Source organism: Brachyistius frenatus, unplaced genomic scaffold, assembly GCF_029030835.1.
Source record: "Brachyistius frenatus isolate BFR_SWC_R1_liver_20210118 unplaced genomic scaffold, ASM2903083v1 Contig_74, whole genome shotgun sequence".
NCBI classification, from domain to species: Eukaryota; Metazoa; Chordata; class Actinopteri; family Embiotocidae; genus Brachyistius; species Brachyistius frenatus.
This window is the reverse complement of record NW_027210673.1, coordinates 302,961-318,921: the sequence shown is the minus strand read 5'-3', so window position 1 is coordinate 318,921 and position 15,961 is coordinate 302,961. Positions and strand designations below refer to the sequence as shown.

The following is a 15,961-nucleotide window of genomic DNA, read 5'->3' as shown; positions in this document are numbered from 1 at the left end:
GGAGGATGACACCATGTCCACCTCTGTGGTGAGCCCGTGGCAAACATTAGCCAGTCCTCTTCTCTGTGTGGCAGGCTTGTCAGGCAGCAGCTTACATCTCTCCACTCTACAAAGATGCCCACATCAAAGAGGAGCGAGAAGTGTTTTACACAGAGCCTTTCAAACATGTGCAACCTGCTTCCATAATTACACAACACCAACTTCTCTCTAGTGACACTGTGATGAAGAACAGCAGCTGGACTACTTGTTGTTATTTTCTTTAACTCGTGCCTGTCTAACTTAACTAACCACCTTATCCACCACCACACTTTCACCCTACTTCCCAGGCCCCCAAGGCTAGCCCCCCGTCTCTGAGGAGCCTATAGGGGCCTGTGGGGCATCACGATGCTGCTTTGAAGTCAAGCGATTAAAGAGGAAAGACCTGTCCAATCGGGATGATGGGGCTAAGGTTGGGAGAGGGGGAGGATCAGTACGAGGGACAGGAAAGGCTGTGAATACTGAGCGCTCGGGACCCATGGGACACAATTAAGAGTGAGGCTTTTTTAGTGAGGGTTACAAAAACACAGCAAGTATACCAGCAGCGTAGCCTTTCAAGCCAAGGTAAGAGTTCATTACAGAGGGGGTCTAGCACTGTTAAACCCAGTTTGTTCACCGACTCCTCCACCCACGGACCGTGTGAGTGGTCGAACAGCCACACGATAACCATTTCCATCCCAGCCAAAGCCTGAAGCCAGTAAAGCTTGAGATTCGCGCGGCATGGAGCTCAGTGAGCTGCAACCCGAGAGAGGAATCGGCATGAAGATCCAGGCTGCCTGCACAACGAGGAAGTTTGCATTATCTTCCCTCTGGATGTTTTCCTCAGCTCGAGTGCACAGAGGACAACACACCAAAGTTGTTGTCTGTTCACATTAGTAGATTGACAGGAGAGTGAAATCATTTTTATGAAAAAGTTTCTGTAATAACTAGAGCTGCAACAAATGATTGCTGTCACTATTGATTAGTCTGCTGATTATTTTGTCAGTTACTACAAAGCCAAATGCAATGTTCTTCATGTTGTTTGTTTTATGATTACAAACATCCAATCAAACTTGTTTTGGAACAAACAATAAACACACATCCTGACAACAGAAGATGGAACTTTTGAGAAAAAAACTTTTGCTGTTTGTGCTTGAACAATTTATTGATTATGAAAATCGTTCATTCAGTTCAGCAGGTTCATTTTCTGTCAATTACAGCTCTAATAATAACAAATTGTCAGTCAACCTGCACATGAACAACTCCTACTTACTGTGAACAAAAGACACTTAAAAAAGTAGTTGTACTTGTAGCACATTAAGTGAAATCTGATGTTTTTTTTTTAAACTGTCACACCTGAAAGACCACTATATATTGTTAATAAACTGTACTTTGTTATACCATGCTGTCCTGTGGGATATTTTCCACAAGACATTAACTGTAGAAATATAGGGCCACTGTTGTCCTGTAAGTCAAACCAGCCACTTAAACGTGTTAAGAACACATCTGTTAACCATTTGTCGGCCTCATTTAAATCTGGCTAAAATACCATAGAGTAGGTTTTCCTGCATGTTTGTTGAAATCTGATTCTGTAGCAATGATCATTACAAGGGTCCTCAGCAGGAATAAAATGTCCTTTACCTGAAATATTAGCTGTAATTGTGATGTGTTCTTAATGTGCCCTCACCTTGACCCACCTGTCAGCATTCGACTCATGAAGCTGTTTAATGTGCTAATGTGTGGTAAACATCTAAATGCAGAAGATACACAAGAAGTGGAAACACATTATTTGCACGATGGGACCAGATGAAACTTATTTTCATAATTAAAAGCAGTGGACGGCCTTTGAGTTTGGACTCATTCACAAGCCAAACTGAAATGTTCATATGCTCGCACAAGCTGTGCCAATGCAGCCTGCTGCATGATCACTTTGTAAGCAGTGTGAACGAAAACAAAAACTTTGCCACAACTAGTATGAAATATAAATCCCTACAAAGAGAGTACAGCCAAAATCTGGGCTGAGGGACACTTGGATCACAGCCTGGTAGTTACAGCATCAGTTCTGCCCCAAGTCTGAGGCCCTGGTCTGGTTTCAATTTCTAATGGTTTTCACTGCATACCTTGCTGAACACACCCTGTGAAGCTCACTCACACATCCTTCTGAAATCAGATGGTGGTGGTGAGAATCTGTGATTGGCAAATATTTGTAGTTGCCATATATATTTGAGGCATAGAAATCGTTGTTTTGAACCATGTTGAAACAAGGTAAAACAATGCTGTAAAGACTGAGCTGAAACAATGCACAACATGTTCGAGCTTGTTAATGCACAAACCTGTGGGTCACATTACAAGACTAAAGTGTAAACAAACACGGAGGAAGACAGCAGGATATCTGCCCAGATTATATCCAAGGTCTGGTGTCATTTTGAATTTCACAAGCCTGTCGTGGCAACATTAACTGTTGCAGTAATACAATCATCTCACATTACCTCAGGCTGAGGTGACCACAAGTAGAAGAAAACAGGGAGCAACATGTTGCTTAATTTGGACAAAAGACTCCAGGAAACAGACTCTGTAGACACTTTAGTGTCTCCTGCAATGATTTATAGTAGGAGGTGGACCACCTTGACTGCTAATAACGTAGAAATTAAAGAACAATCTTATCATGACTCCAGTCTGTAATTTAAGTTATATTTAACTGCATAGAGAGCTTCAAATCCCTCAGACAATATTGTTTTGATCAGATAACCATGTGGATGCTAAAAAAAATTCTTGGGCCCAATAATAATAAAGAGGGTCAGTGTAATTTATTATCCCCAAATATAAACTAATGCAAAGGACATCCAACTAAAATAGGCAATTGGCATTAACTTTGAGTTTTTTTCACATCCCACCTACAAACAGGCTAAAAATCAATATAGTGTTGTGTGTAACTACTGCAGACAACAGCTGTATTTACTGACGTTGTGCATGAACAATCTAAAGGGTGAGTAGATGTCCTGGGTAAAAGTGTTATTATTATTATTGTAAGCCATTTTCTGAGTTGTGTTCATTTGTTTGAGCCGTCCAGCACTTTTTCATGGTTTATCAAAACAATGTTGGGAAAATGAGTCTTTTGTTGTAAATTATGTCAATTTCAGAACTATTATGTTTAGAAAAACGATTCAAACTGTGGTAAAGCAGAACAGTGAACTTGTTAGGAGTTTACATTCAGGTGAATTTATGAGTAACTGAGACGACAAACTGTTCCAGTCACACATTGTTTGACTTGAGCTAAGCCAGAGTTGCATTACAAAACAGAAAGCCAGCACACAAATACTTTACGTGCTGCATAGAAAATCAATATGCAGCAGCAGCAGGTTATTATTCCAGCCTTCCTCCTCACAGGGAGATGGCGGCCTCAGTGTGTATGTGTGTGTGTGGATTTTGCAGGGGGCTGCACAGGAGCAGCAGGGCAGGTGTCCCACTGGGTTATGAGAGCCAGAAGCTTTGCATCTGGATCGTTTCCTCAGCGCAGAGGCTCCACACTGGGATATCATCATGAAGCTGCATTTGCCAAAGAACCCCAAATCTCTCCGAATCCCCCATCCATGTCAGCCTGTTCGTGTTGGCTGTGGTAACAAGCAGCAGGTAACAAGCTGTGACAAACTCACAACATCACAGAGGGAGAGCAGCAAAAATGACTCATGCTTTTTGTCTCTCGCACTGCCAAATATGCCCGCACTAATGGCCAAATAGCCTGAAAATGGGTTTTAGCCAGAGGGGCAAAAAAATTGTTTTATCACTTGGGTTCTTCAGCAAAGAAGGGTGTGACTGATGGCAGGAGGACTATGGGAGCAGCGGACGAACGATGAAACCAGGATAAAGTTAAACTCCAAACTGTAAGACTTCTGCCCACTCCAAAACCTTTTGATAGATACCTTTCCACATCGTTTCACTCTGAGCTCGATACTCCCTGGACAAAGAGTTGAAAGGTGTCCTTTGAGGAGATACAGTACCCTGGTCCCTGAGCGAGTCCCAAGAGGAAGCAAGGATGGGACTGAAATGTGGAAAAAGGGGGCTGGACATTTTCCACGGTTCAATCTTGTGAAAATGCAGGAGTGCTTTCAGAAACATTCCGTCAATAGGCTGAGGGAGTCACAAGCAAGGAGACGTCAGGAGAAATCATGCTTGGCTCAACACAAAAAGCACTCAGAGAAATGAGATTTAATCTGCTGAGCTTAGAGTGTATTAGCCAGATGTAAACAGTCAGCACCAGCTGTGAGAAAGTTCTTTTCCACAGCCCTGCTGCTTAGAAAAACAATGCATAAAACATCAAACATCAGCAATGAAAGAAACACTGAAAACACTGATATTTAGAGGCCAAAATAAAACTTTCACAAGACAGGAGCGTCACAGTTGTGGGAATCGGGGAGTTAAGGTTAACTGGCCACACTGGGACCCTTTCTTTTTGAGAGCCTACAGTTCCCAGCTGTGGGAAAGGGAGTTTATGCAATGACTTCACATTGATTTATGAGAGACAGAGGAAAGATGAGGAGAGGATGGAAACTGAGCTACTTGGAGAGGGTCCAGGATTAAGTCCCTAAAGAAACACAAGTCAATAGGTTTACACCGCAAAACATGATGGATCTGAGACAATTGTATGAAGATGAATGTGGTCAGATAGGCAACATAGTGAGGTCAAACCTATCTAGAATTGTTGGTTTTGATTTAAGACTGAAAACACACAAAACTATGAAGACAGCCATAATAGTAATGGCTTCTGTATGAACCTGCAGATAACAAGTTCAAAATAGCAACAACACCACAGCTGAACTTACTTCAGGTCTCTCGACTGAACTAAACTGAACTGATGACAGTTGTCTTGCTTGAATAGATGTTGCTGACGCTGCACTCCAGTATGAATTGGGGGGCACTGATGAAATTGTGAGTAATGTGCACAAGCAAGCACTGAAGCTTCAGTGGGTAGCATATCTCCATCAGCCCACCACAGCCTTACAGTTATAAATAAACATCCCATTTCGTGCTCCCCACTTCTATAACAGGACCACAGGAGTGACCACAACTGGGATATTTATTGCAAAACACATTGCAGCACTTCTGCTTATTTAAACATTTGCTTGTGACTTGATTTTAAAATGCAAAAAAATACAAAAATCTTGCACTTATCTTTGAGATACTCGTACAGCAACCCTGTGAGTCGAGGCGGAACAACTGTGTGCCTAAAGTGCTAATCATTTTAGATAATTTAGAGGAATTTCAGCATTCAGCTAATGACTGTTGCAGATGGCTAAGTAGTCTCTGCAAAAAGCTAACAGGTATCCAGGAAAACTGTTGTATAGTTTTCCAGACATAATGCCAAGCAACATACAAGCTGACACAACAAAGATAAAAATGTAGCTCATTAATTTTCACGCCATGAGACGTGTGGGTTGATACCAGCCACCAAATGGTAAAGATAGGAACAAAGCAGCAGGGAGATTACAGATGATATTCAATATAATGAGCAGTGGAGTTGCAGTAGGAGATATATTAAATGGTTTTGTTTTTTAACTTTTTAAAATCTCCAGCTGCCTGCAAAGTCTCAAGCTTCTTGGAAGCACAACAGACCTTTGCTTCAAGCCAAAAGCAACAGAAACAGACACAAAGAGCCGGTCAAATATTTGAAGGGGGGTGTTTTGAAAGCTTGCAGTATAGACTGCATGGGTGCTCCAGATATGGCAAATGTATGGAGGCTGACCCAGAGACGCTTTGTGGGAGGAAAGAATAGACATCTGTTCCTTATTAAATTAAAAAAAGTAGTCTGTTTCCAAACTGCCTGCAGAGATAAGTAAAAGTGGTTTTGATAATTGCTCACAACTTTGGCTTTCTCTTCCTCCGTTGTTTCTTTCGTGTCTTATTTTAATGTGGTGAGATCAAATGAGATCATATCCGGTTCTTGACTTATACTAAATTAAAAAGTATTAAAGAGAGTCATAAAGAAAGTCACTTCAAAGCTGTTTTATCTGTGTTAGAAAGCAGTTTGGAGCCATTAGTCCAAGATTATTTTTTTTGTTCATGTATGGCTTTACAGATGAAGCTAAAACAACCTCTAAACACTCAGGGGTTTTCAGAGACACCCACCAAATTATTTTGGCTTCAACACTGGTGCTGAGGCATTTCATATGGGATCTGCCTCCTGCCAAGTGTTATCTGGAAAGATGATCGGGGCCCGTTTCTCCAGGGTGCAAACTCTTGGAGAATTGCCTGAGCAGTCTGTTTTTTCCTCAAACACTTTTGAGCGTCATAACCAGGTGGTCGAGCTTATATGCTGGACGACCTTGCAACCTTGCCTGTCGTCCTGACGGGGGACAGGTGACAAATCAATGGAAAGCAAACCAAGATCACCTGATGTTCCGCTGAAAGGAACCTCTCCAAGCGTTTGAACTCTTTCTTTTTTTTTTTTTTGAACACTTAAATCAATGAACACTGCAGTCAATTTAATTTCACATGCTGCAGACACCTGCCGGGCCTCTGCTATCTCTGACAAACACATGTGGAGGTGATTCTTGCATTCCTGTGTCAGAAACGTTTGATTCAAAATACATTTTCATAAAAATATCACACTCTTTAAACATATAAATGGTTAAACAGTGGCCAGCTTTCCTATTCAGTGGATTCTCCTTTTTCCCTGAGCTTCAAAGAAGAAAAGACGCAGCGAGTTGCGGATTAAGAAAAAAGGAATTATGCTTCACGGTTTGTCTGTGTTTACCCTAATAACTATTAGTGAAGAAATTTTACAGTGAAAAAAATAGCATTTTAACTCAAAAAGATAGATCTATTTTTGCTCTGCTCTTCTTAGAAGACCACAGTGGATTCCTTGTGGTACTTCCATGAGCCACTGAGTTTATTAAATGCAACACATTCCCTCCACGCTAATGGCGTGACTTGCTTGTAGTTGGCACACATCAGCTCGCATTGACCAACTGTTTGCCCAAAGGACAGAGGCCGTGTTTTAGCGCAGTGACCCATGAATGCTGTCTCGGGAACCCACGCTTTTAAAGTGGCAGTGGGTTAAAAATTTCATAAAGCGGCATCAAAAAATCATGAGACAGCGCGGCGCTCCGTCTTTGCTGTCTAATTGTTTTCCCCTTTGAGAAGTAAAAATAACCGTCTACAACATGTACATTTGATTTGCTGTTAAAAGGAAAAGGTTATTATTCAGTCAGACACGAAGAGGCTTTTCAAACAAGTGAATTCAGCACGGTAAGAAATATGCATGGAGGTTGTCCAAGAACCATCACTTCAGTCTTCACATTAACTGCTCTGAATCGCTGGCTCAACTCAAACAACCTCAGTTGGCTTTATGGCTACACTAAGCAACAGTTCAGCACCTTCAGTGTTCAAGCAGATGTGGTCTGATGGTGTGATTGTGGGCAATAAAGGAGACGACACCGAACAAAGACTCCGGCAAGAAAAGCACACCTGCATCACACTCTAAAGACATGTCTTAACCTCAGGTGAGATAACATTATCACACAAGCAAAGCAAATAACTTGAGAGGCTTTGAACATAAACAGAAAACAGTAAAGACAGATGGCTCTCACCCCCACTGCTACCAGTTTATAAACTCTAAAGACTGTTCAGTTCCTGTTCTTTTTAACAAGCTGAAAGGAAACACAAGCGTCTATCGCAGAGGCTTGTGATCCTGGCAGGAGCGAGATCATTAGCTGGCCCTTCCCCCAAGTTTCCCCAGGTAGGAGTTGTAACCCGCTGTGGATTATTTTTTTAATCAAACACTGATCTGTCCCCCTGATGCTGTGGAGACTGACAAGCACCCATATGTCTAATAGACCTGTGGCGAGTCTCGCCCTATGGGAGGGGATTACAACCGTGGTGTTATTCCACAGGAGCTGCAGGGAGCAGTGCTGTGGACAAGGTGTGTGGGCTTCAAAAACAGCCAAAAGCAACTGGCCGAGAGTAAAGAAAATGTCAGGCCGTTTTAAAGGTACTGACTCTCATATTGCCATCATACGTGAATACAAATGCACATAATCAGCTTGCAAAAAGAGAATCACATTAGCCCAGTTACATCTGGTGAAGTTTACAACAATCACTTCAAAGTTAAAATAAAGAAACCTCTGCTTTGCTAAGCTTTTTCTATGCCATGTTTACTAGTTATATGCAAAACATTTAGCCTAGATTCAAGCAGATATGAGGTCTATATGCCGTAAATATAAAACTACCTCATTTTCCCGTTGACTTTTATGAGCAGTGCTCCGGCTGCAGGGGTGTGTGTGTACATTTGTGTTTGTGTATTTGAGGTTTGTACGGTTATCACCGACTGGAACGGCAAAGTGTTATTAACAGACTGGGATGCAAACCCAAATCATGCTGAAAATAAACCTGTTAGGGGTACTCTATAATTCAGACACACTGAAAAAGCCGAGACAGCAAACAAGACTATGTCATACACCAACCAACTCTCCTCCCTGTGTCTATAAATCTGATGTAGCTGCACCCTCAGAGCTTCATATCAGCTTCCCATCACAGGCTGAATGTTTGACAAAGTGAGGTAATGAGTTAACATCAAGCTCTCACATGCATTTAATTTGTTTACAATGATGATGGCCTAATTAGCTGGGTCATCATTAACAACCTACTGTCCACCACTACAATAGTTTGTGCACTCTAAATTACCGAGTCAATTTGTGACAAGAGCAAACGTGTTTGCATTTTGAGTAACAATTATCATATCACATTACACTGTGTATCTCATCGTCAGTGATTAAAAATAAGCAGGATATTTACAGGGGCTCAGATCCCCTGTAGGCACAGGATATAAAAACAGGCCCTGAATATGCAATACAATAGGGCACATTATAAAAGCCTGTGATGGTTAATAAGGGTGCTCTTGCAATGCTATATTCTCTTGTTTTAGAAACATGCGATGGAGCACTCGAGGAGGAGAGCCTGGAAGTGAAGGAGAGAGAGAGGAGAGTTGGGACACAGCAGTGGCTGAGGCAACAGAAAAGAGAAAGACCAGAAGCTGGGAGAGAGTCCCATTTCATCAGAAAAATGCCTGAGTCAGGAGACGAGAGAACCATTAGACCCAATGAGTCACAGGGAGAGGCTGTAAAAACAGATCTGAAGTGAGCGCAGTGCACCGTGCCATTCTCAAAAAACAGACACAGAAGAGTGGAACAGTGGCCACAAATGAAGTGAAATGGCTTTCATGCCCAGTGGTGTGTCTCCTCATCACTATGTCTGCAAAAGTTCACGTAAACGTCCCTGAAGATCTATGCAGGAGAGGCGTTACCGCTCACTATGCACGATGATGCTTGCTTCTGTTTTGTTCATAAAATGTCAGAAAACGATGCGATTAATTTTATAAAGCCAAATGTTTTGGGTTTGTTTTGTCTGATCGACATTTCATAACCAAAATACATTTAATTCACAATAAAAGGCAGAAAATCCTTACAATAAAGAAGCTTGGAAGCTGATGATATCTGAAGACATGCAACAGTCAATTAATAAAATAAGTTGCAGATTAATTTACTATTGATCGACATTGATAATTGGACTAATCCTTCCAGCTCTAACTTTTACACATCCAAAGTCTTTTATGCTACAAGTTAAACAAACGGCGAAGAATGTCTGAAACACAACGTTGGTACAGAATTAGAGACCTGTGACGACGCCTGTGCACATTTTACAAATGGAGAAGCATAGCTGAGTCTTAAGATGGAGTCTACTCACAGTATTTACTCTGAATACTGATGGTATTTTTTTTTTTTAGTATTTATGCAACGTGCATCATCACTTCTCACTGATTCATATTCATCGTACAATCCTCCATTTGTGTTGAGAAATAAATCGTGTGATCGTTTATGCAGTAAACAAGGTGAGAAGCTAATTATTAAAAGGGCCCCAAATATCATCTTCAGTAAAAAGCCCCAATGTTAGGCAGTGAGAGTGGGAAACAGTCACACATCTATAAAATTAGCTTTTCCTCCCCGGTCCTACTTGATTAACCCACCCAGCTTCCTCCAGTCCAGTGAGCCAACACTGAACCCAGTGTGAGTCAACCCAGAACTGCGCTGTGAACTTAACCAAAGAACTGAATGAACAATCAGACATCCTGCTAACACAAAAACAAATGCCTCCCTTTTATACACACAAGCTGTGTGGCTGTGCTATATCCTGTCTCTCAGGCAGCGATGGGTTTAAACCTCAGCATCATTCAGTACATCCAAGTCTCTGAAGCCAGGCAGGTAATCTCCCCTCACTTTAGCCCCGTGTCACATACCTAGACTCCTGGCCAGCCTAAGCCCCTCTCTGAGCTTTGACTACATCTGGGGGATAAAAAGAGCACAAGGTGATGAAGAAACCTCCCGGCAAAAGCGCACGGACTTACTGAGTGCACTCGCTCTGTGTAATGACCGGTGGGTCCTCACTAGTGTCCTTTAATGGACACCTGAGTAAAATGGTTTATTAGTTCTGATACACATTATGCAGAGGGAGAGATGGCTGAGGGTGGGTGGATGGTGGTGGTGGTAGTGGTGGGGATTTCAAGATAGATTTGAACATCCTGCAACAGACTTGAGTGTACCCTCAACTAAGAGCCTATCGAGCCATAAGCCTATTGGAGAGCCTGCTATCTCCCGAGCCCAGCTTGTCAAATACATACCTTTTACCTCATTACCTGCTCAGCACGGCCATTATTGAGGGAAATAGGGTGAACGCAAGATAAGCACAAAGAATTCTTGGGTTGAGCACAAACAGCGTCCTGCTTCATCCTGATAAAAAGGAAGAGAGGCCCCTCCGCTTCCTGCTCTCACTGAACTCTGGGGCTGGCAGCTGCCCCACGTTTAGGTCATTCACTACTTCCTGACCCAGATGGAGACACGCAACGGACAAAGGAATGCACAAATGTGTCAATCCTGTGTGACTAAAAGTTGACAATGAATTAACAAGAGTCCTGCCAAATACCTACAGACTTCTGATTTATCTTTTAAGTCCCCCTTTTTAGTATTGATAAACATTACACAAACTTTTAATAAACAGGTTATAATATTTTATCATGTGCGCAGATCTTTTACAGTTTGTTGTGTTTTCTATGTACTTGCCAGCAAAAAATTCCTATGAGGCATCAGTGTCTGCAAGCTGGCATATAAACGGATAATGAATAAAAAAAAAATATAATAATTATCTAAAAAAAACATGTCCTAAAAGGAGATGTTATCAATTGTTGATGTGTGAAAATGAACATATCTCTGCTTAATAACTATCATAATAGTTAATGAACTACTCCTTATGTTTATTTAAGGCTACAGTTTCAGTATCAGTGTCACCCCTCAATACCAGTACTGATAGACGTATCGAATGTGATCAGGTCATATCATGCTTTGTTCACATTGCCCATAGTACGGGTGGGTTACATGGCCCTAAAACAGTACCAGCATATTTCCTGGTATTTCTGCTGTAATAATATTCTTGACAATACAAATACTGCGTGAAATATCTCGGCATAGAAGCAACAGTTGTCCTTCGAGTATTCAGTAAAAACTAATATATGACTGTGGTTTGTCGAACAGCTGATGCTCTCCTTTTTGGAACTAACTCCTCCACCGTGGAGCTGCTTTCTGTCATGCTCTCTCTCATCAATGTCAACCATCACCAGAAACTTGTGATTCACACAGATCAGATGTTTCTTTTGTAACACAGTTCTGAGTGTCTTCAGTCGACCTTCAAGTGACGGCCTTAATTTACACCACGAGCCTGTTTCCATTGCACTTTGTTGCATTTTGCTTTTATCAATACACCAATTCTTCTACTAAGTTAAGTCAAGTGAAAAAAATATGTAAAGATTTTTGCAATATTTATACAACAAAGCCCCAATATGTCATTTGGTTTCAGAGCAGGTGCATGTCAGCTGGACTTTGGACCTACACAGCAACCAACAACTGGAAATCATGTTTTACACAAACACCAAACCAGTCAGCACTATATGGCAGAAGAGCTTTTAGCAACAAAAAAAAAACTAAACACTGACAACATCAACCTACACTGGTTGGACATTCAGGCCTCACAAATCACAGTGCGGACACACTATACAAGAACACACACCTTCATGGCTTTTAAACAGCTGATGAAAAATACACCTTTCAGAAAGTAAATTATTTCTGCCAGCTGAAAAGCTAATTTCATTTTCTCATGTCTCCTGACAACAAAGATGCTGAACCCATTACAGGCGGAGGCCTCTGCATCACAAACATTAAATGAAGGGTCCTCTAGCAATCGAAAAAAGCAATTTTCTCATTGAGCCAATAGATACTCCATTTAGTTCCGGGCTCTCTACGGACCACTGCTGCTGTAGTGGGGCTGATACAGGGAAAAGCGAGTGTAGAGTGATGACCCAGCCTCGTTTTCACCGTGCCTCCACTGCTCTGAACCCATCGATATGGGTACAGACGTGATCTGTAGACTGGATGAGGCAGGAACGAAGAAAGGGGGGATGATAAAGGATGGGGGGACAAGGGGAAGAAGGAATAATAGATGAGGTGATACAGATGGAGACGGACGGCTAGAGGAGGTGGAGGAATGTGATGGTGAGGCAGGACGGATCAGGGATGTAAACTCACGGCCAGTGATCAAATGACTAGCCAAAAACGCAGCCGCCTCATTTGCATGCTCATCAGCTGATGTTAAGGAATGAGAGAAAGAGTGAAAGTGAGAGTTTGAGCAGGAAAGGGAGGGGAGGGGCAGAGATCGGAGGCACCCAACCATGTGGAACCGCAGACTGATTAATTTCAGGCCTTTAATGAGCGATGCTCTGCCAGGCCAGGCGGCATCAAGTCAGTCACCCGGTCTCTCAGCAGGAGCTGCCATACACTACATTTCTTGCTTTCCTATCTCTGCCAGGGACTGGAGGATTTAGGATCAGTGAACTCGCCTCACTTTCTCATCTCACATTTTCATATTAATGTGTTATTGCTGTTCGTTTCATTGCTGGCACTGTGTGATTAAGAGCAACACATTATCAAAGGCACGATTAAAAATGATCACTAGTGGCAAGCCTCACACCAGGAGTTCTGTGTCTGTCGGTGGAATAAATACCGGCTTGGCTCGCTGGACATTTGAATCCACTGAGACATGCTCCCATTTAAATGCTATCCTCCGAGGTAAACAGAGGCAGCCAAATGCATTGTTGCGGCTAACCTCTATCCCCCGCATAAATCACACTGTAAGTTTACAAACCCTGAAATCATCACTGAACAAAAACACTATTTCTTTTTCCCAACGCTCATGTGAACCAAGCTGACGAGAGGACGGCTTCAGGCAGAGTTTAGTCATCAGTGCTGGCAGCTGCTCCAAAAGCATCAATACCACTGTTTCTTTTTTTTGACAAGGCAAATGTTCATTCAGAACATGATGAAACAAAAAAGTCTCTGTTTCCAGTTTGTGTGCATCTCTCTCTATCACTTCTTTTCATTTGAGTCTGGGGGGGAAATAGTGATAAAACAGAAAATAAAGAGGGCGGAACAAAGAGCAGACAGACAGAGAGAAAGAGAGGAATCTTTACATGAGCCAGCAGTAGCTCTGCCCATTAATCATAACAGAAGCTTATCTGTTAGTCTGTCCAAGCTGCTGGAGTGTGATATTTCCTGACACTCTGCAGCCGCCTCTGGGAGATGGAGGGCTGGTGTGTGACAATCCAGCACAGCACACTCACCTAGACACTGGTGAGAGTTAATGGGTCCCTTGGAGCCTATCTCCTTGGGCAAAATCTGATTATAACCTAGTTCCCTGCTGTGACTGCAACAGATGCTGGAGTTTCATCTGTGGGAGTAAAAACTTTTCACTCTGAAGCTGCACTTTTTTGCTGATGTCAGTGTTCAACTTTAGCAGCAAACTTGTCACTAATTCGATCACCCTAAATCTCCTTGGACACTTGTTAAGTCACATGCTCAGTACTTTGTGATTAAGCATGTGACTGTGCTGAAAGCACTCAGGTCCCCTTTTTCTGAGTCGCTCCAGTTTCGATCAGACAGACAGAGAGAAAGCATGAGGTGGTTTTGAATGATGCATCCCCCTGATTAATGCAGACTGACAGCGAACTCCTGCCCTACAGCAAAGGTAGCGCCGGCGGAGACACCCATCTGGTGACCCCATACATCTCTGCAGACAGCCTCCTCGGTTTTGGCTGACCCCCGTGGGAAGGGTGCCAGCTTGGAGACTGACACACATCGCACCGGATGGCCCCTGCTGTCACGTTTCTCATCATCTAACCCATTACTAAATAACAACAACTGCCATTTATAGGAACAGTGGATATGTATTGTGTGCGCATGATGAATCTTTTATTCCTTAAGGGGGAAATAGCGACCGGACAGGAGTCTACAGGTCTACGTGGTGTAACAGCTTAATAAATCACTTTTAACAATTATCAAGAGCGCTTCCCCGTGTTTCACACCTCTTTCGAGATATTTTGTGTTTGAGGAACTTGCTGCAACAAAGTAGCCCAAGCAGAAACCAAACACCGCGCACAACATTAGCCCATTAGACACGCTGTTGTAAATAATGAGTCCGTTCAACGAGGCAGTAACGAATACCATTGATGGTGATTCTTTATGTTTCACTTCAACGCACATTAATAAGGTTGGAGACACTTCTGCGAAGCAGTGACACGTTCCTTACCTCGAAGCGGAGCTCCGTGCTGAAACCTCTGGCTGTGACAGGGTGCTTCCCGGGGAAAATGGTACTGATCAGCCTGTTTGTGTGGACTGGTACTACTGGAGGTAAAAGACACACAAAAAAAAAGGCCGGTCAGTTTGGGTGTCCACTGGAGTGAATCGTGCCCAACTATTAAAATCCACCGCTCCGAAATGTGCGCTCCCAGTTTGGACAGGCATGCAGTGTTGCGGAGAGATTGGTATGCAAACAGTTTTGTGAACTCACTTAAAGCTGAGCGGCTCATCCAGCAGCTCGCTGCGCTCCGGAGGGCGGAGACTCTCCGCCGGCAGACACGCCCCCGGTTCACCTTCCCCCTTTTGTCACTCCTGTGTTACTTGGAGTGGTAAACACTAATTCACAGTAGAAAATAAATTGCAGTTACTACCTTAATCAACGCCAGTCAAAATTGGGTCAAAGGTATTTTCTAGCCGTTTCATCTATTTCCATTTTGAGGTGTAAGATGAGTAAATGTCTGGCTGTGTTATGGATCCTATGATCTAACTGACAACAAGAAGAAGTATTTCACACAAAAAAAAAAAATCAAACTATTGTTTAATATCACGATGATGAGTTTTGGATATTTTTTTTGTAAAGTTACAATTATAGGAAGGACATTTTAATATTGTCCAAACTCTTCCTTCAGTTGTCGAAACAATTTGACACCTGAATTCTCCTTTAAAAAAAAAAAAAAAAAAAAAATCAGATATTCTTATAACTGGAGTTGTAGAGTTTAGTCCATTAATTGATTAGGCAATCCATAGAAAATGAACATGCAACATTTTTCAATAATCAATTAATTGTATTAGTGAATTCAAAGCAAAAATGCAAAATATTTGCTGGTTCCTTCAGCTTCTTAAATGTGAGGATTTTGTTTCTGTGTGATGTGATAGTAGTAGGAAATTCTGGAGGTAATTTTTCACCGTTTTTTTTTTTTGCATTTTATAGACATACCAATTCATACATTTTTCAAGAAAAGAATCGGAAAACTCATTGCTTAAAATTGTTTGTCTAACACTCACTTCTGCAGTTTGACTTTTAAAGGTTAAATGACAATGCACTCGATGTTTCCAATAAGTAAAGGCATGATGGAAGTCAACATATTATTTCTACAGATGAGAGATGTAATCATCCCTTTTTGGGAAAGTAAAAAGTTCTACAAACCAGAACAAATTACAGTTTCTAGAGAGTATCCTGAGGCAAACAGTAATATTATCTTTGTGGGAGTAATGAG

At 42.0% G+C, this 15,961-nt stretch overlaps 1 protein-coding gene across 1 annotated transcript in view; it reads right to left on the bottom strand.

Annotated features, from left to right (window-relative positions):
* The window catches only part of LOC138626472 (tetraspanin-18B), a 31,621-nt gene extending 16,675 nt beyond the window's left edge, over positions 1 to 14,946 (bottom strand). Inside the window, exon 1 of the mRNA XM_069708128.1 lies at positions 14,695 to 14,946. The gene's annotated coding sequence lies outside the window, so the exon portion shown is untranslated. The remainder of the gene's footprint in view (positions 1 to 14,694) is intronic.
* Positions 14,947 to 15,961: the final 1,015 nt, after the last annotated feature.